Here is a 26,614-nt window from a genome sequence, read left to right as displayed (position 1 = left end):
TGTGGAGTCCAAAGTTATGGATTCAGTTTTTTGCTCCACGACAGACTTCCTGTGTGACTTCAGGCAAGTCACTTGAGGCCTGTATCCACAAAGATATTTAGGCTCCTAACTTGCACTGATAAAAAGCCTAAATACCTTTAAGGATCTGGGCCTTAATGTCTCTGCCTGAGTTTTGATTTATAACATGAGGTTAATAGTTTTTTTCTACTCCTTAAAGGTGTTGTAAGGCTAAATACATTAAAAATTGTGAGCTGCTCAGATACTGCAGTAATGCGGCCCATATAAGTACCATAGAACAAAGTACTCTATGCAGAGACCACATGATACCATATCACTTTCACTGGTAATTCCATTGGACCTGAGTCTGAACTGCCTTGTGTCTTGGTGTACCCAGAGATAAACTTAAAAAAATATTTCCCATAAAGTTCAGATGATGAGAGCCTTAGTATAGACAAGGCTGCTGTGACACACCCTGTTTTTACCACTGTATTAGTTAAATCTGCTAAAAGTAAGTCTGACTTATGCAGTGATAAAAATGGTTCTGCTCTGGGACTTCATTTTACATTATGACTTTCACTGATTCAGCTGAAGAGGTGATAGCATGAGTGGGAATTTTTTTTTCTGTTTCTCCATTGTAGACAAGCTGGAAGTAGTCAGTTGTACCTGGGAAAAGTGGTTGTAAAATGCTACCAAATTTGAATAATTCATTCAGACACATGGTACCTTATTAATACTAAAGTGCAAAGCAATGGAGAATCAGATCTATTGAGTTACTTCTAACTTAGTGATGTAACTGAAGTCAGAATGAGGCCCCATACATTAACACCTCCCCCAATGGAAAAAAAATCATTACCTGTGTGTTTTTAATATCCTAGGTTATTTAAAGAGAATAATATTCTGATTTACTTTTATTTTGTGCTCTCAGTTTACTCACTTTAGAGCAGTGGTTCCCAAACTTGTTCCGCTGCTTGTGCAGGGAAAGCCCCTGGCAGGCCGGGCTGGTTTGTTTACCTGCCACGTCCGCAGGTGCGGCTGATCTCGGCTCCCAGTGGCCGCAGTTTGCTGCTCCAGGCCAATGGGAGCTGCTGGAAGCGGCGCGGGCTGAGGGACGTACTGGCTACATGCATAGCGCTGCAGTGGCGCAGCTGTACCAGTGTAGCTGTTCTGCTGCAGCGTGTCTGGTGAAGATGCTCTATGCCAACAAGAGAGAGCTCTCCTATTGGCATAATAAAATCACCATGGCAAACTGCAGAACCTACGTCGGTGGGAGAAGCTCTCCCACTTACATAATGCTGTGCACACAAGCGCTTATGTTGCTGTAACTTACATTGCTCGGGGGATGGTTTATTCACACCCCTGAGCGACATATGTTATACTGACATAGGCTGTAGTGCAGACATAACCTTTGACTTGTTAGTGTCTCCTTCAACCATCTTGTGTTCATTAATACAATGACTGGAGCTATGAGTTTTGCAGAGGAAAATTTACATCGTTTGGCATCGTATTATTATTTGTGTATTCCTGTAGCATCTAGGAAACCCCAGTCATGGGCCTGGACCCTATTGTGCGAGATGCTGTACAAATGGAACAAAGGTGGAAAAACTTGTATTGATATTAGTAAAATATTTCTTTTGCAGACCTAAATTTTAGATCTAGTTTTACTTAACTTATTATGCTAGGAGCATAATGTTAACAGCGTGTCTAAATAATTTTAATGACTGAATCATATTGATTTAGAAGACTTTAGTTCTAGATAAGAGTTCGTAAGTTTTCACAGCTCTTTAGAGAATGATTTAAAGTACTGTGCATTGTGACACCTTTTTAAATAGGTATAACACTTCTTAAGTTACACCTGTACATGTTAAGTTATATGTGTACTGGAAAGAGAATAATATCCTTATGCAAGCTCCACATATTTCACTCCCTCTCTGTTATTTTCATTTTAATATTTTCTTTTCAGAGGATCATTCCTTTCTGAAGATCTTGTGATCTGGCTTTTCAAGTAACTACAAGGCTATATATATATATATATATATAGACCAAGCATAGTTGATTTTTTTTTTTTTTTTTTTTTTTTTTTTTTTTTTTAAATTGAGAAGGCACAGTGCATCTGGCTCTCTTTTCTGGGTTTTTTTTTTTTGTGGTCAACTAAGATACAGTTTGGTGTCTCATCATACTTCCTCTGGACAACTGCTTTTCTACTAAATGTTTAAATTAAAATGTACTTTATGGGATGGAAATGGGGGAAATTATAAAATAGTTCCTCCTCTAATTTAAATAATATTACTAGCGCACATTTTAAATGATTTTAAAGGTACAATGTCATCTTAAATTTTTTATATTGAAAACACAGTTCTTTACCTGGAATACTAATAACTACTTAAATTGTTTAAACTGGATTTTTAAAATTCTTTCAGTATTTAGACATTCACTCTGTTGTGGTTAGTTGATGTAAGTAAGCATTTGCTTCAGTTTGGACAATAAAAATCAACTTAATCAACTTTGCTTTTGATTTAGGTCTTCTCATTTTCAGGCTCTCAGTACTGGTGTAATTGGATTATTAACACAACAGGGAATTTAAAACAAAACATCCACTGTAATTTCAAAAATATTGAAATACTTCCATTGATCTTGGAGGTTTAAATACATGTTTTAAAAATCACTATGGGTGAAATATGAGTTGTCAAAAATAGAAAGGAAACTAAAGAGATTTTTTTCAAGCAAGGTTCATTCAGAGTCTGAAATGTCAGTGACTATTTTGAGCACAGTATTCCTGCTTCTTGTTCCTGTATTTCCATTTAGGATTTCAGAGTAGCAGCCGTGTTAGTCTGTATTCGCAAAAAAGAAAAGGAGTACTTGTGGCACCTTAGAGACTAACAAATTTATGAAGTGAGCTGTAGCTTACGAAAGCTTATGCTCAAATAAATTTGTTAGTCTCTAAGGTGCCGCAAGTACTCCTTTTCATTTAGGATTTAATATCTTATCTCCCTGTTGTATGTAAAGGTCGGCATTCAGAAATGAGGACACTGCTTTCTGTAGCATTTCAATGTGATAATCAGGCCTATTTTCTGTGTCTGTTTCAGAGGGCTATCAAAGATCCTTGGGTATGTTATTTCCCATTGCTCTTCCAATCCTTTTTTATTTCCATTGAGGTTAATAGTCCAAATCTGCACTGCTTTGCACCTTGTGTAGTTATTTACACCTGTGTAAAGTAGATGCAAAACAGCACTGTTCTGATTAGGTAACAATTTTACAACCACTTTTATCAAGTGAGGAATTAAATCAAAACTTCTGTTTAAACGATGATTGTTTTTAAGGTTGTCTTGGGATGGGAATCCCATCAGCTCTTTTCCTGAGTTCTGTAAATTTTTTTTATAAAATAATTTTGATCAACATGTAAGTACCATGCTGTATGCTGACAGGGCATTAATATGTGCTTTTTATATTTGCACGCTTGAATAGATTGGGCTTGCAGGAAGTGGTTAGTACTTCTAAAACACACTTTCATTTAGTTGTTACCACAATATGTTGTCTACTTCATCCCTTCTATTGCCATGTTCTTGCTGCAAAATGCAAACTGGATTCTCTCATTTTTTCCCCCCCTCTGCAAATACACTGATTGTCTCCTTAAAGTAGGAATGTTGCTGTCCAGAATACATTTGTTTTTGCTAGAAGACCACAATCTCAGTGCCTGATAGTGAAGGCTTTAATGTTACACACATTGTGCCCATAAAATAGTCTGATATAATGTTTTTATTATTGGATAACTGTTATGACTTAACAATACAATATGTATACTTGACACTTTATAGATCAAAACATTATTTATGAGGTGCACTATTTTTCAGCATCTGTCACGTGTCGAGGCAGTGAGATTCATTTTATACAGTTGCTGATTGGTTGTGGTATGGTACCAAAGCTGTGTAATGACACTGGAAGCTTATGTGGTAGAAAAATGTGTGAGCCGTGGATATTTTCACTGACTTTCATGTCAGTCATATGCTGCATCAGATGATTTTAAATGAATTTGCCTACATCTAAAATCTTGCTGCTCTTTTTCTTGGGACTGGCACGATACGTAAATATTAAATTATCTGTTTTCCTCAGTCTCTGATGGTCTGGAATTTCAAATGGTGGCAAACAAATGATTATATATATTCCTCATTTTATTCATGCTCATGGTTATGGGTTGTATTTTGGCTTCTGTGGAAGAGAAGTATAGTTTATTTTTAAATAACAAAATGCCATTGGTGAAAAATATAACAGATGAGTATAGTACATTTGTAATCTGTTCTTTGGTTTATGGAAATGAACCTTCCAGGGAGCTTTTGAAGGAAAAACATATGTTTCTGAATGATGGATTCTTACACTGGTTCTCTGGTCTAGCAAACATTGAAAATCATATAAGGCCAGCTAACTCCTCACTATTGATGGCAAACCTGGGGAGTCTCAAAAGCCCAAGTCACTGTATGTAAAAAGCCCAATCTAAAGGATATGTGCATAACTCCTACTAAAATAAACAAGAGTTTTGTGTATAAGGGCTGTAGGATTGTGAAGTTTTCATTAACTTGAAATCACAGTTTCCTTCCAGATCTGCTTGTTTCAGGTAGTATCTGAGTTGGTGTTTCCTAATTTAAATCAGAAGAGAAACAGATTAATTACAAACAATGATAGTATCTGCATACTTTTAGTGCTTGTTAAATATTAGACATCATTCTTCTCTACCTTGCACCTTGGGTAAATGGTTACATTTGTGCCAGGTGTTAGTCAAATACTGCCAAATCAGAGTGCTAGCTTTTATACAGGGATTTTGCAAAAGTGTAAATGACTACCAGGGGTATCACCTGATTAGTGGTGAATCAGGCCCTGTGTTTAAAAGCTTGTGTACTTTTCACCTTAGAAACTGTGAGATAACCATTTTCTTCATGACAATTAATTTATTAGGGAAGATGGCTGTGTCACTGAAGTAAGATTAAAACCAGCCACTGCCAAATTTTTTTTTGAAACTAATTCATTTGATATCCAGATTTGTTTGGATATTCTTATTTACAAAAAAATGTTTCTATACAACATTGCATAAGCACTAATATTCCTGCTTTAAGAAAACTGACCAGAATGAGTCTGTTAATCAGTATTATTTGCTAAGTGAAAATGGATTTACAATTAAAAAACCAACCAAACAACTGGATTCAATTATTATTGTAGTGGTAGTAGCACTGATAGGCCCCAGGTCAGATCAGAGCCCCACTGCAATAGGCACTGTACAGCCACACAGTAAGAGTGTCCCTGCCAAGAAGAGCTTGCACTCTAAATAGACCAGACAGACATAGGGTGAAAGGGGAAAGAGATGCAGAGAAGTGAGGGAAAACAGAGGCACAGAGAGGTGAAGTGATGTATCCAAGGTCACATAGTAGGTCCATGGCAGAGCCAGAAATAGAGCTGCCACAAAGACAAAATGTCGCTAGACTACAACTGCCTCTCATGACCAACTAATAGTGATAGCCTCTCAATCTAACCCTGGTAGCCTCTCGGTTTCTCTCCAGGTGGTGTCATGAATAAATCAGTGGAAGTGTACCACTTCTGTCTGATAAGCGCACGCTAGCTTGTATCAATCATTTATCTAAAACTACTATTTATTAGATGGTAAGCACGTGCACACGCATGCATGTGCAAGCACACATGCAATAGGTTTAGGACACCCCGGATATAGGTACCCACAGTCTGAGATGGTTTTGAGTGACCATGAGCTGGGCTTCCAGGGGCCTTCTTTCTGTCCAGCTGATGGGGCATTTTGATGCCAGTTCCTTGCCGAAGAAAAGTTCCCTCCGACGGCTCTGAGGCATTTACTTTTACCTAATCTTTTATAGCTAACTTACAGTCATATAGCTGTATTTATTAAATTAGCAAACTGAATTCAATGTTAATAGGGAAAAGATCAATAAAGGCAAAAGGTAAGTTTTTTTTTTTTTTTTTTTTTTACAGATGCATTGACTCAGTCACATTGGACAAATTGTTGATTTTGATGTTTAAAGGGAAATCAACTTAAATTTGCAGAGAGAAGTGTAATTTTGTACCTACTACAATATGGAAAGTCATCTGAAAAATTCTCTCTGCAGTTTATTTGTGCATTGGACAGCACTTTATCTCTAGTCTGGTTCTCTGGTACATTTGCAAAGTCATTTTCCTGTGTTTGTGTATAAGAATTTTATTTTAAAACACAGGAAAATATTGTAAAACTGCAAAAATAGATCAGTATCTGGCAGATGTTATCCCTAAAATTACTTAACTTTTTTAACAGACTACAGTTGAAGTTAGCGATGGTTCTTAAACAACATAATGAGTTATGATGACCCAATCACATAAATCCTTCATGCCAGTAGTTTGATAATTTTCATGGGATGACTCCAGGTCAGACAAGAATGAGAAATATATTTTTGTAGAGTAATATGGTTTTCCCACCTCCCCTCCTCCATCCTTAACAAAAAAAACCCAAAATCTGAAGGGATTTTCCTTAAATGTGTGTTGTTTGATTTATTTATTTATATTTAAAATTACCAATTAGGGCCAAACTTGAAACTTTGACAGAGTATAAATGAAACTGTGTCTATTTATAATGTAAATCTATATAGTTTGTCAGAAAAAGGTTTCCAAATGTTGAATGAGTTCTTTGGAGGAAGTTTCCATTCTGGTTTACTCAGTCTAAATTCTTCCAATTTGTTGTACTTGGGGGGCGGGCGGGGGGCAGTGACTGCAAAAGACAATTTTTTTGCTTTTTTGCATTGACTCTATTGAGTCTGACCCTTAATTAGGCAAATCTGCTGACATTGTCCATTATATTAGTTTAATGCCAGTGGACTCAATGGATTTAACTCCTGATTTCTTACTAGTGTGAGATTTGATTCTGGCCACGAGTTTTTAAGGTCAGACGGCAACAAGAGTGAGGGAGAGAGGTGTTTCCAACCCTGCTCTCACCGGTCTCATGCTTGCAGTTGACCATTTTATTCTTCTTGTGGAGTATACTTGCTATGCAGTGGAACAATCAATTTGACCTTGTAGTCGCTGAGGAGATTGTGTTGGCTGGAGTGCTGAGCTGCTCTGCACAGTCAAGTTGTTGCATTTTTAACCAGCTGGAGCTTTTTTGGGGCAGGTATAGTCATTCCAATTGCAATGTATTGCCATCATAATCTGAAAGGCACTAAAAGTGAGTGTGTCAGTGTCATGATCTGCATATACTTGGAGAGAAAAATATTCCTCTGGCCAGGTGTAATATGGAAGAAGGGACACGGGGAACTAATCATCCATGCCATAGCAGCAAAGAGGTCAGGAGGAACCTGAGGCTGTGAACTGTCTTGACAACCTGAAGACAGACCTCCCTTCCTCAAATTATAGTGATTGCATGGGTTTACCTAGTTCTTCTGTTTCTCTCATAGATTCATAGATACTAAGGTCAGAAGGGACCATTATGATCATCTAGTCAGACCTCCTGCACACCACAGGCCACAGAATCTCACCTACTCACTCCTGCGAAAAACCTCTTGCCTATGTCTGAGTATTGAAGTCCTCAAATTGTGGTTTAAAGACTTCAAGGAGCAGAGAATCCTCCAGCAAGTGATCTGTGTCCCATGCTACAGAGGAAGGAGAAAAACCTCCAGGGCCTCTCCAATCTGCCCTAAAGAAAAATTCCTTCCCGATCCCAAATATGGTGATCAGCTAAACCCTGAGCATATGGGCAAGATTCACCAGCCAGATACTACAGAAAATGCTTTCCTGGGTAACTCAGATCCCATCCATCTAATATCCAATCTCAGGGGATTAGGCCTATTTACCCTGAATATTTAAAGATCAATTAATTACCAAAATCATGTTATCCCATCATACCATCTCCTCCATAAACTTATCGAATAGAATCTCAAAGCCAGAGAGATCTTTTGCCCCCACTGCTTCCCTTGGAAGGCTATTCCAAAACTTCACTCCTCTGATGGTTAGAAACCTTCGTCTAATTTCAAGTCTAAACTTCCTGGTGGCCAGTTTATATCCAGGTGTTCTTGTGTCCACATTGGTGCTGAGCTTAAATAATTCCTCTCCCTCTCCTGTATTTATCCCTCTGATATATTTATAAAGAGCAATCATATCTCCCCTCCACCTTCTTTTAGTTAGGCTAAACAAGCCAAGCTCCTTAAGTCTCCTTTCATAAGACAAGTTTTCCATTCCTCGGATCATCCTAGTAGCCTTCTCTGTACCTGCTCCAGCTTGAATTCATCCTTTTTAAACATGGGAGACCAGAACTGCACACAGTATTCTAGGTGAGGTCTCACCAGTGCCTTGTATAATGGTACTAAAACCTCCTTATCCCAACTGGAAATGCCTCTCCTGATGTATCCCAAAACCATGTTGTATTTTGTTCCATTTACCATTGACCTCAATGTCCTTAACTACTTTCTCCCTCAAAATTTTTTCCAAGACCTTGCATACTACAGATGTCAAACTAACAGGCCTGTAGTTACCCGGATCACTTTTTTTCCCTTTCTTAAAAATAGGAACTATGTTAGCAATTCTTCAATCATACGGTACAACCCCTGAGTTTACAGATTCATTAAAAATTCTTGCTGATGGGCTTGCAATATCATGTACCAATTCCTTTAATATTCTTGGATGAAGATTCTCTGGCCCCCCCCGATTTAATTCCATTAAGCTGTTTGAGTTTCACTTCTACTTCAGATATGGTAATATCTACCTCCATATCCTCATTCCCATTTGTCATTCTACCGTTATCCCTAAGATCCTCTTTAGCTTATTAAAGACTGAGACAAAGTATTTGTTTAGATATTGCCTAGATTATCCTTGACCTCCACTCTATCCTCAGTGTTTAGCAGTCTTTTTCTTTTCTTCTTATTTATATGGCTATAGATCCTTTTACTATTGGTTTTAATTCCCTTTGCAAGGTCCAACTCTCCTTGACTTTTAGCCTGTCTCACTTAATCCCTACATGTTCTGACCTCAATAAGGTAGCTTTCCTTGCTGATCCCTCCCATCTTCCACTCCCTTTATGCTTTCTGCTTTTTCTTAATCTCTGAGATGCCAGCTTGGTCTACAACTCCTGCCTATGAATTTTTTCCCCTTTCTTGAGATACAGGCTTCCGATAGCTTCTGCAGCTTTGATTTAAAGTAATCCCAGGCCTCCTCTGCCTTTAGATCCACAAGTTCTTCAGTCCAATCCACTTCCCTAACTAATTTCCTTAATTTTCGAAAGTCAGTCCTTTTGAAATCAAAAACCCTAGTTGCAGATTTATTTTGTTAATCCTTCCGTTCAGTTTGAATTGATTTAGCTCATGGTGACTTGAACCAAGATTGTCCCCTAGAACAATTTCTTCTATGAGGTCCTCACTACTCACCAAAACCAAATCTAAAATGGCATCCCCTCTAATCGGTTCAGCAACTACTTGATGAGGGAATCCATCATCTATCTCATCTAGGAAAATCTGAGCCCTATTATTATTACTGGCACTCGTCCTCCAGTCTATATCTGGGAAGTTAAAATCTCCCATGATCACGCAATTTCCATTAGTATTTACTTCATTAAAAACATTAAAGAGGGCTCTATCCATATCCAAATTAGATCTTGGCGGTCTATAGCACACCCCAAGCACTATCCCAGGGGAGGTTCTAGTAGTTTTCTTCCCCAATGTAATTTTTACCCAGACGGACTCTGTCTTATCCATTCCATCGCTTCTTATTTCTTTACTTTCTACCTCATCATTGATATACAATGCTACTCCACCACCGTTACCTTTGTTTCTGTCTTTCCTAAACAGCACATACCCTTCAATACCTGTAGTCCAGTCATGACTACTATTCCACCATGTTTCTGTTATCCCTATAATATCTGGTTTCATTTCCTGCACCAGTAGCTCTAGCTCCTCCATTTTGTTACCTAGGCTCCTCAGATTGGTGTACAAACATCTTAATTTTTGCTGTTTCACCTTGCTCACATTCTGTACCCTATTAGGCACAGTCATTCTTCAGCCAGTATAACCTATTAGACTGGAATCCACACTGCCCTTCCTCCTTATATACATTCTCCTATCCATGGCCGTATCCTTTTTAGCTTCATTTTATTCCCTCTCAATGCTAAAATCCAGCATGGAGATTACCTCGATATCTCCCAACCATCTCCCCCAAATTCCTAGTTTAAAGCTCTCTTAATCAGTTGTACCAGCCTTCATCCTAGAGGTCTATTTCCTTCCCTACTCAGATGAAGTCCATCCCGAGAGAACTGTCTTCTGTCCATGAATGCCTCCCAGTGTCCATACATCCCAAAGCCCTCCTTATAGCACCACTGCCCAAGCTATCTGTTGATAGTCATAATCTTGTCACACCTTTGTTGCCCTTCTCTAGGAACAGGCAGAATCCCACTGAAGATCACCTGAGCCTCGATTTCCTTAAGCGTCTTCCCCAGCCTAGCATAGTCTCCCTTAATACTTTCCAGTGAGAATTTAGCCGTATCATTTGTTCCCGCATAAAGGATAATTAGGGGATTCTTTCCTGGTCCCTTTAGGATCCTTTTCAACTTCAGGTTGAAAGATCCCTTATCTTAGCACCTGGAAGACAGCACACCCTTCTATTCTCTGGATCAGCTCTGGTTACGGGCCTGTCTATTCTTCTCAATAAAGAGTCCCCGATCACATAGACCTGCCTTTTCCTTGTGACCGTGCTATTCTCCAGTCTCTCCCCTGTTCCCTCTGGCTGCAAGTTCTTTCCATTCCTATTCTCCTTTGTAATCCTCTTCAATCCATCCTGTATCCTCCAGGGGCTCATATTTGGTGTAGTCTCCATTGACTCGTCCCCTTTTCCTATAGGGCTAGCTGCTCTTCTCTTCTTCCTTGCACTTCCACCATCAGCGACTATCTGCGAGCTCCTTCTTCATTTTCCAACTCTGCAAACCTGTTCTTAAGCTCTATTTCTCCTTCACTAAACCCGTCTTTCCTCTGCCTGGTTCTTTTAGTCACATGCTTCCACTGATCACTTTCCTCACTAGTCTCCCCTCAGAATTCCTCAGTCCTGCTTCCATCTGCAAGTCTGAGCTTTTCCCTTCATATACTCATGTCTTTGCTCCATAATCTGCTCAAACCCTGTCTAAACTCAACCAGACTTTCCACCTGCATTTCCACACCTCGAACCTTTTCCTCTATCAGATGGCATTTTATGCAGAAAAAACTCTTACCAGGTACCCCCTCCAGGATCATGTACATACCACAGCTTCCACATCCAGTCATCCTCATTGTGTCTTCCACTGCATGGTTACTCCCACTGCTGTCTCCGTATCTGTCATAGCCTTCCCACCTAAATCCTGTTAATCTGGGAAACGCAAACCACACCAAAACACCACCCACAGCAAAAACAAACCCCAAACAAGCACCACAATACAAATTCCCACTCAAACTCCCCTGTTTACAACTCTGTTTGCTAGCTCCTGTGCCACCATTGCTGTCTGTGCTGCTGCCTGACTGGCTGGCTACCTTTATAGGACCCCTAGTCAGAGAAGCCCTGCCCCCAATCAGGGCTCAGCTTCTCTCCCAGCACAAAGGCCCTACAAGCCTCTACACATACAAATAACACAAATACAAAACCAAATTCAAATACCTTCTTTTCCAATAGAACTCCCATTGAAACTCCCCTGTTTACGGCTCTGTTTGCTAGCTCCTGTGCCGCTACCGCTGTCTCCTCATACTAGCATCACTTCCATCTTGCCTGGGTTTGGCTTTAGCCTGCTACTTTTCACCTAAATGCTGATCTGACTTAGGCACTGGGACAGCTGTGAAGTGGTGCTGTGACATTTGATCCCTCCCTGCTTGCTCCTCTTCATTCCTCCCAAGTCTTCTTGCTACTTTCCTTCTCCATTGCTCACACCACGTTTCCCAGACCCAGACCCTTTCCTTATTCTCTTTTGCACACCTTTCTTCCACTCCCTCCCCAATATTGGATTTTTTTTCACTATTTATTTAAAATTTGAGTCAAACTGGCAGAATTCGAGATTCTTCAAAACTCTAAGCACTGTATAAGTTTCAAAACTTGTCCCTGATCGGGGACAGAGGGAGGGAAAAGTACAAAAATGTACTTGTTTATAGATTCTAATAACTACTTCGGTAGCTTGGGAGTGCTCAAAGTTTGCACACAAAGTGGAAAATACATGTCTTGTGCCACTATACTAGTGCTCTAAAAATGCCTGTCTTCTTGTTGAGAGGTAATATGTTGAAGGATGATAAAAGAATGTCCAAGCTTCCCTGCTGGATATCAAATAAAGTATAATTGAATTAAATATTCATTGCACATCACTTTGCAAATGATTAAAGTAGTAGAGTTTGAATGTAAGTGAATCTAAAAGTCTGGATTCTAAGGCACTACATCTTTGGGTGACATCTTTCAAATTATCAGGGAAAACTCACTGTGTGATACAAGGCATACATTTGAAATGCAGCACATGACATTCATGGAAAAAGCAGAAGTTGTGTTGTATTTTAATATAAATATGTAGGCCAGAATGCAGTGCATCAGGTTTGCACATGCTCTCCTCTGAGAGGGTTCTTGGATATCTAGACCGCATGGGAACTTGGTCATGGGTTTGATGTATTTTAAAAATTGGTTTCAAGGACTGATTCTAGTCAAATAAAGATCATGCTACAAAAAAGGCTCAAAAGAAATCATTCCTGAATGGAGAAGGTATGTAAAGATTGTGTTGCAGGAAGGATAGTTTCACATTCAGTTACCTACAACTGTGTCATTTGTTATGGGTTTGATCACAAACATCTGGGCTGAAATCATAGCTTCCGGCTAGACAAAACTCGAGTAGATTTTGAGGCCAGGATTTCACCCCTTACATTCATGTTCAGAAGTATGGAAGGGGTATTAGATTCCATTTGTCAAGAAAATGATGTATTATTAGAAAATTAATCAGGTCTTCAAACTTTGGAAAGATGTTCATTGGAGAGATTTAGAATGAGAATAAAGACAGGAATGGAGATTGTCATATTCCTTGAGAGCATTGCTTTCAGTGCATTCTTTGGGTTCGTTTAGTAAATGGTTCAATTTTTTCAGATAAGAATGACACATTCTAATTTAAGTATAATAGGAGATAAATGTTACAATAGACTGATAGCCTCTCATGTCAAGACACATCTGAGGAGCTTTTAATCTGCATAGTAATTCTATTAAAATCTTTTACAATTTTGATGAAAAATAATTACAGGCATAATAGTTGTTTTTATAAGCTAACAATTCACGAAACCCAATGAATCCACATTAGACTAATGGCCTATAGAGTTCATCATAAAAATAAATGTTCATTTTATTAAAGGAATACAAATGTCTAATTTTAAAGCCTCCAGAAAACACTTGCACCACAACCTTGTGCAGGAAGAACACTCTTCATTGAAAACTAAATGCATGCCCTCAAATGGCCAAAGAAGGTAGAAGAAAAGTGGAAGGGTATTGGATTCCAGGATAGCTTCATGAAGTCCTAAAAGAAATGTTCTAAGAGACCAAGACTTCTCACATTAGAGGACTATCAACACCACCTCAAGTAAAGGAAACAGAAGAAGAAATTGATATCTATTTTTAGAAAATATTTTTTTAGTCATAACTTAGACAGAATTTTTAAGTTTCATGTAGCTCACCAAACAAATCACTTTACTCATTAGAGCTTTTGTGCCAATTCCAGCTTGGTGAAATTTTACAGGGAATTTCAACTAGTAGTTAAAGCACTGACAGCCATGAGAGAATAGGAAATGCAATTCCATGAATTCTAATTCTTAATTGTCCTTGTTTTGCATTTTCACTAGTCAAAGTGTGAACACATTTTACATGAATCCACTTAAATGCCCCCAAATACACTAAAATATGAAATACCCAGTTTTCTATCATTATGTCAAAAGGTACAACGGCAAATAATCACTGCATAATGTTAGCAAGATGCAAATTGGTCCTTCAGTAATTCTCTCCACCGGTCACATACATACACACACAAAAGTACTTAGGCAAAGCAGAGGTGTTCAATTTTGAACAAAAACTGTTATATAGGAACTAGCACACATTCTATTCATTTTATTGATATTTTTCCAAATGCAAAAGAAAAAGGAAGCTTTCCAAAGCTAAATCTCAAATTAGCCAGCTGAAACTTTCCTCTTGATGAAGGATGAAAGATGTCGTGACTATGATTTGCGTGGGTTTAATCTTGAAGAGACGGTAAGTAATTGGAAATGAGCAAATTTTATTTTATTTTCTAAAATGTATTGACTATTAGAGGGATTCTTAAACCTTTTTTTTGTGCAGTTATGAATGACTAAGCATTATTATGATTATTCTGTTCTTTTTCTTTCACCCCACATTGTCTGCTTATCTGGGGTTCATTTTGGTATCTGAGCATCTCACAAATGTTAATGAATTTGTCCTCACAACACCCCTGTAAGGTATCAGAGTATTATTATTTCTGTTTTAAAGATGGGGATATAGGGTGCACACATTCAATAACTTCTGAAAGTCCCATAAGAATTCTGTATTGAATTCTTGGCTCTGCTACAGATCTCGTCATCCCAGTCCAATGTCTAACTCACATGACCGTCCCTTCCTTTCTTGCACACTGCTTGCTTGCTTATTTGCACCTGAATCCAAGGTTTGGGTAGCCCATGTAGAGAGAGAAGGGAGAGGCATACGCTCCCTGGCCCCACTATGCAGGTGGGTAGGCTAAGAGACACTTGAGCTCTAAATGAGACAAGCTGTTAAATAGAAGAGAATGTTATAAAGCACCGTTTGAACATTTTACCAGACACCTTGCAGGAGAGCTAAATTTACTAGCAAGAGACAAATTTGAAGGATAGGGTAGTAAGGCTCAGGAGCAATACAGTTGAAAAGACTGGGGGGAAAGGGAACAAAGGGAGGTGGGGGAGGAGATAATGGGATTCCAGTTTCATGTCTCTTCTGACCATCTGATATCTAACTTATACCAGTGTTTTATATTGTGGCAAGTTTGGACTATTAGTCTTTTGATGCTTTTAATAACATAAAAAGCCTTTCTGGTGTTTAAAGATGTATTTGATGTCAAAATATCTCCCCCACACTTTTGAATACTGATTGTTTCCTATGCTAAATTTTCAGTTATCTAGCTCTTCCCAAGAATATGAATCATTTTGCACCATTTATACTGATCCTAATTATTGGAGCTTTGTATATTTCAATATGCACTTCAGTTCAGAAGTGATTGCCCCAATCTTGTAAAGTGAAGTACTCCAACAACTTTCAATCACTTAAGGTTGGCTTCCTAATTTGTAACTTCGTAAAAATGAAAATAGTTTCACTCTTAACCTTCCTAAAGCAAACCTGGTTGTTTGAGTGATAACAGAATATTCTGCTTTTTGGAAGAAGCAGGTTTGAGGGTGACCTCTGGAGTATGCTCTTGGGTCTGATTGGAGTATGAAGTGCAATTTCTCTGTCTCTGGAAGAGAGAGGATGCAATTTACACAGATCGAAAACAATCTTGCCCACCTTTCGGATCAGAATGGGATTTTAACCACAGCTTCCTAAATGAAAGGGGCTTTGCCAGCTTCCTCTGAATGGTTATAACACTACTAGGCATATTTTGTGCAAGCACTCTTTGAGAAGGGTGAATTTAGCTCTAGGGGCTGATTTTTTTTTCTCCTCAGTATCATCTGTGACACCAATCAATATAAGTATTTGGTGTTGAAATACCTTACAGAATTGGCTGAAACGGCCTACATAGTGTGGCTACGCTAGAATAATAACCACAGATACAGAGAGATATCAATGAATTCTGGGGAGACCACTGATCTGTGAAAACAAAGGAGGATGAAAAACAGGGGTGTGTTTGTTTTGTGTTTTTAGACTACAGGTATCCTGAGTTGGAGATGACTGATGAGCACAATTCCTTATATTAAGGAGCTAAGTCTGTGGCATATCGCAAGTATTCAGATAAATCTATTACAGTAAACGGTGTTCTGAACTGAGGAAGTTGCAGCAAACACTAGTTTTTACTTGTCTTTGTGTCCAGACTGGTTCTCAGTTGAATTAAATGGCAAAACTCACAGTGAATTCAGGGGGAGTAGGAGGAACGTGGTTGTGCATGTAATTCATAGAAATACTGTAAGTAAAGGAGGGAAGCTCAAGGTTAAAAGGCCCTGGTACAGTTGAAATGAGTCTTTCAATTTACTTTATTGGGAGCTAGATTCAGTTTGAATAAAATGTTATCTGTCACACCCGTTTCTGGAACTGAAATTAGTAGGCTTGAATGGGAATGTATGGTGTTTCCTTACATCTTCCCACCTACCTCTTGTCATATCTGCACACCTTGATTTATGGATGAACTTTGTGAGATCAGTATTTGAACCGACTGTAATTTCAAGTGAGAGTATCAACTACAGCTGGACGCAGTTTTTAAAAAAACCTTATCCATCATATATACATTCTTCAAATTACTCTCCCCCTCTGAGCCTCATTGAAACACTTTCATAGATTCATAGATACTCCGGTCAGATGGACCATTATGATCAACTAGTCCGACCTCCTGCACAATGCAGCCAAAGAATCTCACCCACCCACTACTGTGAAAACCTCTCACCTATGTCTGAGCTATTGAAGTCCTCAAATTGTGGTTTAAAGACTTCAAGGAGCAGAGAATCCTCCAGCAAGTGACCCAGGCCCCATGCTACAGAGGAAGGCTAAAAACATCCAGGGCCTCTTCCAATCTGCCCTGAAGAAAATTCCTTCCCGATCCCAAATATGGTGATCAGCTATACCCTGAGCATGTGGGCAAGATTCACCAGCCAGATACTACAGAAAATTCTTTCCTGGGTAACTCAGATCCCACCCCATCTAACATCCCATCACAGGCCATTAGGCCTATTTACCCTGAATATTTAAAGATCAATTAATTACCAAAATCATGTTATCCCATCATGCCATCTCCTCCATAAACATATCGAGTTTAATCTTAAAGTCAGATAGATCTTTTGCCCCCACTGCTTCCCTTGGAAGGCTATTCCAAAACTTCACGCCTCTGATGGTTAGAAACCTTTGTCTAATTTCAAGTCTAAACTTCCAAATGACCAGTTTATATCCATTTGTTCTTGTGTCCACATTGGTACTGAGCTTAAATAATTCCTCTTCCTTTCCGGTATTTATCCCTCTGATATAGGGATAAATCATATCTCCCCTCCACCTTCTTTTAGTTAGGCTAAACAAGCCAAGCTCCTTGAGTCTCGTTTCATAAGACAGGTTTTCCATTCCTCAGATCATCCTAGTAGCCCTTCTCTGTACCTCTTCCAGTTTGAATTCATCCTTCTTAAACATGGGAGACCAGAACTGCACACAGTATTCCAGGTGAGGTCTCACCAGTGTCTTGTATAATGGTACTAACACGTCCTTATCTCTACTGCAAATACCTCTCCTGATGCATCCCAAGACCGCATTAGCTTTTTTCACGGCCGTATCACATTGGCGGCTCATAGTCATCCTATGATCAACCAATACTCCAAGGTCCTTCTCCTCCTCCGTTACTTCTAATTGATGTGTCCCCAGCTTATAACTAAATTCTTGTTATTTATCCCTAAATGCATAACCGTACACTTCTCACTATTAAATTTCATCCTATTACTATTACTCCAGTTTACAAGGTCATCCAGATCCTCCTGTATGATATCCCGGTCCTTCTCTAAATTGTCAATACCTCCCAGCTTTGTATCATCTGCAGACTTTATTAGCACACTCCCACTTTTTGTGCCAAGGTCAGTAATAAAATGATTAAATAAGATTGGTCCCAAACTGATCCTTGAGGAACTCCACTGGTAACTTCCAGCCTGACAATTCACCTTTCAGTAGGACCCGCTGTAGTCTCCCTGTTAACCAATTCTTATCCACCTTTCAATTTCATATTGATCCCCATCTTTTCCAATTTAATTAATAATTCCCCATGTGGCACGGTATCAAACGCCTTACTGAAATCTAGGTAAATTAGATCCACTGCGTTTCCTTTGTCTAAAAAATCTGTTACTTTCTCAAAGAAGGAGATCGGGTTGGTTTGGCCTGATCACCTTTTGTAAAACCATGTTGTATTGTCCTATTACCATTGACCTCAATGTCCTTAACTACTTTCTCCCTCAAAATTTTTTCCAAGACCTTGCATACTACTGATGTCAAAGTAACAGGCCTGTAGTACCCAGATCACTTTTTTCCTTTTCTTAAAAATAGGAACTATGTTAGCAATTCTCCAATCATACGGTACAACCCTGAGTTTATAGATTCATTAAAATTCTTGCTAATGGCTTGCATATCATGTGCCATTCCTTTAATATTCTTGGATGAAGATTCTCTGGGCCCCCCGATTTAATCCCATTACGCTGTTTGAGTTTCGCTACTACCTCAGATAGGTAGTATCTACCTCCATACATCATTCCCATTTGTCACGCTTACGTTACGCTAAGATCCTTTTTAGCCTAATTAAAGATGAGGCAAAGATTTTCTAGAGATGGGGCCATGCCTAGATTATCCTTGACACTCCACCTCATGTTAGCGGTCCACTTCTCTTTCTTTCTTTCTTTCTTCTTTTCTTTTATTCTTCTTTCTTCTTTCTTCTTTCTTTTTCTTTCTTTCTTTCTTTCTGTATTCTTTTCTTTCTTTCTTTTCTTTTCTTTCTTTTTTTTCTTTTCTTTCTTCTTTCTTCTTCTTTTTTCTTTCTCTTCTGTCTTTTTCTTTTCTTTCTTTCTTTCTTCTTCTTTCTTCTTTCTTTCTTTCTTTCTTTCTTTTCTTCTTTCTTTCTTTTCTTCTTCTTTCTTTCTTTCTTTCTTTTTCTTCTTCTTTTTCTTCTGTTCTTTCTTTCTTCTTTCTTTCTTTCTTCTTTCTTTCTTTCTTTCTTTTCTTTCTTTCTTCTTCTTTCTTTTTCTTTCTTTCTTTCTTTCTTTCTTTCTTCTTTTTCTTTCTTTCTTTCTTTTCTTCTTCTTCTTTTCTCTTCTTCTTTATGGCTATAGAACCTTTTACTATTGGTTTTAATTCCTTTGCAAGGTCCAACTCTCTTGACTTTTAGCCTGTCACTTTATCCCTACATGTTTGACCTCAATAAGGTAGCTTTCCTTGCTGATCCCTTCCATCTTCCACTCCCTTACCGATTTCCTCTAATGGATTTGTGTTGGTATGTATCCCTCCATCCATGCCCAAAGTGAAAAACAATGAATCATCATTGGAACCTTTTAAATTTTAATAGCAAATGAGCCAAAAAGGAAAGGTGTTAAAAACTTACAGGCAGTGAAACAACAGCTGAAAAGAGGATATTTTTGTAATATCTAGAGTTTGTAATATGAATTTTACACGGTCTACAAATGTGGTAATAGAACCATGGAAATTAGACAGAGAAAATCTGTTAGCTTCTGATAGATCTGTAGTGCAGGATTATTTCCTAAAGTATATTATAGTGTTTTGTCCAGTTCAGTTTTAAATCTCTGTAGTAATAATACTAAAGTATAGGTTCAGAGTAGCAGCCGTGTTAGTCTGTATCCTCAAAAAGAAAAGGGGGACTTGTGGCACCTTAGAGACTAACAAATTTATTTGAGCAAGTGAGCTATAGCTCATGAAAGCTTATGTTCAAATATATTTGTTAGTCTTGAAGGTGCCACAAGTCCTCCTTTTCTTATTGCTAAAGTATAAATAGCCGGCCGGCTTCTATTCCTGGTTCCATCATGGATTTCTACCGTGCAGCATTAGGCATGTCATTTAATCACACCGTGCCTCAATTTCTACATCTGAAAAATGGCAATGATAGCATTTACCTCAGAAGTATTATGAGTTTAACATTTGTAAAGTGCTATGAGATTTCTGAGAAAAGAGCTAAGAAAGTGTTGTATTTTAGCTTAGTGTAGCTTACTGTGTGATCCCGGTATGTCGCACTACATCTGGGAGCATGCTTCCTAGCTCAGGTAGACAGACGTGTTAGCTCTGCTTAAGCTAGTGTTCTAAAATAGCAATATGGACATGCAGCATTGGCGGCGGCACAAGCCCATCTGACCTCCTGGGTCTGTATAATGATAGCTCACCTCTTGCCGCTGCAGCAGTGTTCACATTGAGCTAACACACTGCAAATAGCAATCAGAGCTAGCGTGTGTCTGTCTGTTCAGGCTGAAGGCACTTTCCCAGCTTCATACCTTAGTCATCATGGATCTCAGGGCAAGTCAGCATTTCCTGGTATTGATAAATTATTTTAATTGTTGTTTGATTTGTAAAATGTGGCAGTTGCCGGGTTTCTGGGCACGTGTCATTATGCAGAGATGATCCCATTACCCATGTTATATCACCTGGGACCAAGCCTGCTCTTCAACTCTATTTTTACAATGGGAAAAATATATTACAAGAGGACATGACTTGCAGAGCAGAGAGAAGTTTTACATAAAATAATTTCACTTAATGTGTACAATTCATGGTTACACTTTAGCAAAAGGGCCTGGTTGGGGGAGACGGCATCAGATGGTATATTCAAGAGAAAACTGGATGATTTTCTGATTGAAAGATACACTGCATAACATCACTAACCTCAGCGTTACTCCTGATTTACATCAGGGTCAGGTGGAAAAGAACCAGGCCCACAAAGTGCTGATATCGTAGGTAAATAAAAGGAGGGATGGAAAGTAAGCAGGGCAATGAAAAAGGCAAATAGAGAGCCATCTCTTCTGTGTACTTGGGATTGTATTTTATCACGTAAGAAAAGAAATGACTGTTAAATGTACTGTTTTGATAAATGCTTATGAAGGGAGCTGTTACTTCTTGATGTTAGTATCAAATTTTCTTTCTTCACCTTTTCAGCAAATTTCTGAAAACCTTTAGCATATAAGGTGCTGATTTGCAATGTACAGTAGGTAGTTACCAGGCTTTCTTCACGCTTTTAGCAACACCTCCTACTGCTTGTCCTTATTTCACTAGGCTGAGTGTTAGTTTTTTGTCAAGTGCTTTTCCTGTGGCAACCTATGGCTGCAGATACCTCCAGGAATCCCTTTAGTACAGTGGTCTTCAGTTACTTTTCGGGAGCAAGATGGTGCAGTGGTGTTTGTGCTCTGCAAGCCTGTCACATCTGGAGGCATGGCTACAAATTCCTTCATTCTTTTACAGCTGTAAAGGAGTTAGTTGGCATTTGTCCGCGTGACAAAAACATTACTGTTCAGCAAAATTTGCCATCTCTGGCATAATATGAGAATAGTGCATCGTGATGTGCAAGCCTCCCTTCAAGCTCAGTCCTTATCCGAGACACTTCTCCACCAGCTTCTGCCACAGCCTCTTGGTAGCTACAAGGGAGAAGAAGAAAGAAGTTTCTGCTAGTCTCCCTAGCCCTCAGCCTACACTTCTTTGCCTCTTCTGCCATAAAAATCTCCAGTGCCAACCTCTGCTGCTCACCGTTCTGCCCATGATTCACAACTTGCCAACAGGTTTCTAAATAGTGGACCAGAGCCACCTCAAATCTTATGGACTATACTTTGTTGCTGCTTGGCAAAATGATGACAGGCAGAAGAGGCATGGGAACTGTGTGCAGACTCAGGCTGGACGATTACATTTGGAATGTCCTCACAACCATGGCCTAGGAACTTTTCTTCCTTTGAATGAAAGTTTAAATTGTGTACAGGCTGAAGGCTTAAGCCCTCTCACTTGCCATGGAGTGATTTGCACTTGCTATTGGCAAATGGGTGTGTTTTTTCTAAGCATTGGAATAATTATTTTTTTCCCTTGGTTCTATTTACTAGCTTTCTACAAGGGCTAAAAAACTATTGGGACCTTGTTATCACACAACCTAAATAGATGCCTGCCTTAGCTTCCTTTCTAAGAACTGTCATTTGGACTGAATTATCCAGTAGTCATATGATTACGATCAGGAATAGCAGTGCAGATGAATTGTTTTTTTTTGTAATATAGCATTTTAAAGTTGGTGAAGATGCTTTTAAGTTCTGTTAACTTACCCATGTAAATAAAAATGTAGGAAAAGTATCTGAGTGTTTAGGATGAGAAAAACTAGAGAATAATATTGTAGTTGGCTGAGCTCACCATACTGTTTCCTTTACCCAACTTGAAAAACTTGATTGTGCTGTGCTGTGTCACACTGAATTATATTGTGTCTGGCAACAACACTCATCTATTCACCTTCCTTTCAACATGAGTGTTGCTATATGAAAACAACTCTGAACTTGATACCTGTCATCAGTCTAAATATTCACCTTTCTTTTCTGTCTCTACCGGTTACCTGCAGGCCCATTATTTTGCATGTACGCTATTCAGTTAACCAAATAAATAAAAATAAAAACCCCACTGTTAGGGTCGATCATTTAAAGTATTAATCTTTAATGGCGTTAACATGATTTAATGGAACAGTGAACAATAAAGGAATTATACTTTAGTGTCTGTGGATTTTGTAATAGTCCAATATATACCAGTCAGAAAGAACTTGGATGGGGGAAAAAAAAGCTTAATAGAGTGCTGTATTAGATACAGTTTGTGCTCCATGATAAAAATAAAGGAAATAAAGAAAAAAAATAAAAAAATAAAAAATCCATGTAGGATTTTGCCTCAAAAAGTTGTAGTCTAAAGACAATGTAACTGCTGTGACCTTGCATCTTGAGTGTGACTGGCATTTTAAGGGTTATTTCCTTAAATTTAAACAATACATTTCTGCAGTGCAAATAGTTAATTTAATGCCATTATTTTATTTTGACTAATTTTATTTTCACACAGAAAAGTTGAAAATTTCCCAATGATTAGTTATAAAGCTGCTAATGTCTGGTTTACTTCTATAGGTTTATAGTGATTGCACACATATTTTTAGCAGGACATTTGAAGGGACTCTAGAAAAATAACTTATGTTGCAAGAATATGGATCTCACTTTACGTATTTCATAGCAAAAATTATGAGCCCGAGTGAGTCCTTCCAGCGAAAGAGATTAAAACCATTAGACAGTTCCATAGTGGTGTGATTGGCTTAAAGACTATGTAGAATAATGAATGTGTTTGAACCTGAAGGGAAATTACCAACAAGATATTTGGTCAGATTTTGATCTCATTACCACCAGTGTAAATCATTAGTGACTTAAATTGAAGTTAATGGAGTTACTCAGGAGTTACATTTCTGCAAATGAGAGCAGAATCTGGCTCATCTCTTCAGGATCTGAGACATATTTGAAATGCTTAAAGTAAGATGCAAACACTGTCAAGGAGGATTTCTCCTGTGTAGCAAAACAAACTGAGAAAGAGCAACACCTTCCCACAAGGGGTCTTCTCCAGCTTTGAGCAATACCTAGATCATGGTGTTACATACAATAAAAGAGTCTTCATGTGTTGGGAGACTAGGTTAAGCCCAGATCTATTCTGGAAACTAAGACCAGGTCTTCACTGAAAAAATAGGTGTGCTTTTAGTACTGAGATTGCTTTCTCATTGTAAATCATAGAATCAAGGCACTGTACTTTTTACCTAGATGTAGTTAATCAAGGCCTATGCTCTTCCATCTAAGGTTTGTGACACAAGTGGAGCAATTAGGTAATAATGCAATCCACAAAAGCCAGAACATTAGGCAGGCAGCTGCTAAGCTAGCCAATGGGGGATACCAATGAGAGGAGCATGTGCTATGCCCCTCCTCTCTCTGAGATAAGCACCTAAGTCCAGATTGCAGGAAGGTACCCATCTCTGCTAGCCATCCATGAAAGGGAACCCATCTGTATGTCTAAACTGCAATTAAAAACCCATGGGTGGACTGTGCCAGCTGACTCAGGCTCTCAGTCTCAGACTAAGGGGCTGTTTAATTGCAGTGTAGATATTTTGGTCTCAGGTCTGTAGCCAAGCCTGAATGTCTACACCACAATTAAACAACCCCTTAGGCTGAGCTCCGTGGGTTCAAGTCAGCTGACAAGGGCCAGCCCCGGGTGCGTAACTGCAGTGTAGACTTATCCTCAGGTACCTATGGCCTTTCTTGCAGGAATGCCTTAGGTGCCTGCTGCACTCCACACAAAACAGCTGGAAGAGGAGATGGGGGTGCCCACCTTATAACGTTTAGACCAGTAGTTAGAGTATTCTCCTGGGATATGGAAGAGGTTCAGTTTCTCCCTGTGAGGGAGAAAGGATTTGAACAAGGGTCTCCCACCACTCAGGAGAGTTCTCTAACCAATGAGCTATGTGATGTTCTGATGTAGGGCTTCCTCAATCTCTTCTGTTCTAGGTGTTCCACTGTGGATAAATAATGAAAGAGTAATTGGAGCAGGGGGACAGTACCCACTATACCCTAACCATTAGGCTAGAGAATCACCCCCTGCCTCCTCAGGCCCAATGACTATTTGAGACAGGACAGGTAAGAGACATCATGAATTGCTTTGGGGCCTAGGTGGGAGACAGGTGTCCAGACACCTAGAGGGAGGCAACAGTGCACATGCACATGAAAAAACATAAGTGTTGAGGGAACTTTTACCCTGAAAACTTAGGCACTGAGTGAGTTGAGGCACCTACAGGGTTCAGCAGAAGTTTTGTGGATAGCAGTGGAGCTTAAAACTGTGCCTTAAGTGCCTAAACCTGAGATTTAGGCATCTAAGTCTGGGGTTTAAGTATCTAAGTACCTTTGTGGATTGAGTGATGACTGGGCCTGATGACTGGCCTGTCAACTTTATAAACCCAGTTCTGTGAGAGGGTTGGGTTTTTCCTTTCCCATTCCTCCAGCATTAAACACTACTCAATCGGCTTCTCTTTCTCATCCGGCGTCCAGCGTCTATCACTTTTCTGACTTTGCTCCTCCATTTTCCTCTCTTCACAACCACCTCATTCTCAGTGACTTCCACTTCTACTAAAATGTAGCAAAGTCAGTGCAGTGAACAAAACTAATAATGTAGGTCATTGAAATAAGTGATGGGGATGTGTATCCAAGATATACAAAAAAGTGGTAGGTTGAAAGGGAGGACATGGGGAAAAGGGGAAGGAAGCAGGAGGTATATTTAGAGTGAGAGGAGATGAAAGATGATATACTTGGGGCTAATGGAAAGCAGTCCTATCTAAGGATTTTTTTTTTTTTTTGAGAATCACTACAGTTGAAACTGCAAATATCAGTACAGAGAATGAATGAAAATGGAATAAGCCTGAATATACTGAACAGATAGTTGTGGAATAAAAAGGAAATGAGAGAAAAAAAAACAGTCTGCATTTGTGTAGGCTTCCCTCATCACTCTTCATAGAAGTTGTCTTGGATTGCGATGTAATTTACCTCTACTGTGAGCTATTTTCAATGTACATTCCTATTTAATGAATTCTTATTTATCTAACTTTGTCAAATGTGCCGATTAAGTAGGCACAAACACATGTTTGTGCATTTTTCTTTACACATGCATATAATTGTAGCACTGTCTACAAATGGATCATCTTGCCCCCATCATCAATAAAATCCTAATGCTTCTTATCCCAACTCATACCCAACCCCTGGGGAAAATCCTAAGAAATAGATCTTGAAACGCAGGCTTATTTGGGCTAAGGAATATTAGCTTAGAAGGAGTTAGTTATTGTTTCTTTGTGAAAGTTTTGAAATGTTGGAACTAAAAGATTTCCAAAATTCTTCAACTGGATTTAATTTTAAGGAACTTAGGTGCTGATCCAGCAAAGTGCTTAAACACATGCTTAACTTTAAGTATGTGAATGGCCCCACTAAAGTCACTGCTGTGAAATTGGAAAAATACACTGGAGAATCAAGCCCCTTGATTCTGTGCTGAAAGCTGCTTTGTGGCAGGATCTTTTTGTTGTTCATGCATTTGCTGTATTCTTCCTGCTTGTCAAAGTCCCATGAGCACTGGGCTCCTTCTTGTTCTCTTGATCCATTATGTTGTAGTCCACCTCCAAATTGTTGTCCTTAGCAATTTTATCCATTGTTTCAGAGCGGCGCTTGTCAATGCTGTGTCATATTACAAAGAAATCATCCAGCTGCTGCTTTGGCCACCTTCCTCCTTTCATTTGCACCTTCAGTGATCATACTACCTTCTACTGTATGCACCTGTACATTGAATGAGACAGAGTTTACCATAGCATTTTGATAGAGTCCAAAATGCCACACAAGTTACAGTGCCCACATAATGTGATAAGGCTGATATTTAATAAACCCTTATTGTTATTTCTTTTTAGCAACTCTAACAATTCCGCTAAGTCAAACTGTATTTTCACTGGATGGCTGAAGGGAACACGTCTGGCCTAAAGATTATTTCTTTGCCAAATTACAAATTTCTGCCTTGTCTTGTTTAGGCACAAGAGCTGTTTGTAGAAAAGTTGCAATTTCTTATTTCATTCTCGAAAAATATCTTTTTTTTTAAATTCACTCTCATTTTCAAAAATTGCAGAGGCATTTTTGCTCAACATTTATTTTCAAGTGTCCTCATGGAGAGAGCAGATCTGGAAAATATCAGCCAAAAGATAAAGTTTATCAAAGTAATAACACCTGAAAAAGGCTTTTTGGAATAGAAAATTTAGTAGACTACTCAGTGCTCACTCCAGTTGTAATTTCAACCTTAACTCTTAGACCTGATTGTGTGCCCCTTATTTACATGAGTGGACAGTTACTCAGATAGTCCC

General features: G+C 38.8%; 1 protein-coding gene and 1 long non-coding RNA gene across 2 annotated transcripts in view; both read left to right on the top strand.

Moving 5' to 3' along the window:
* Window positions 1–26,614, top strand: part of DHRSX (dehydrogenase/reductase X-linked) — a 71,288-nt gene that overhangs the window by 22,637 nt on the left and 22,037 nt on the right. The gene's annotated exons all lie outside the window — the stretch shown is intronic.
* LOC122456769 lies at window positions 2,979–21,481 on the top strand. The gene is made up of 3 exons (XR_006275826.1): window positions 2,979–3,769; window positions 9,656–9,660; window positions 21,468–21,481. It is a non-coding gene; the product is annotated as an uncharacterized LOC122456769 (long non-coding RNA).

This window comes from Dermochelys coriacea, chromosome 1, assembly GCF_009764565.3.
Source record: "Dermochelys coriacea isolate rDerCor1 chromosome 1, rDerCor1.pri.v4, whole genome shotgun sequence".
In the NCBI taxonomy this organism is placed as follows: Eukaryota; Metazoa; Chordata; order Testudines; family Dermochelyidae; genus Dermochelys; species Dermochelys coriacea.
This window is presented reverse-complemented; position numbering and strand designations above follow the sequence as displayed.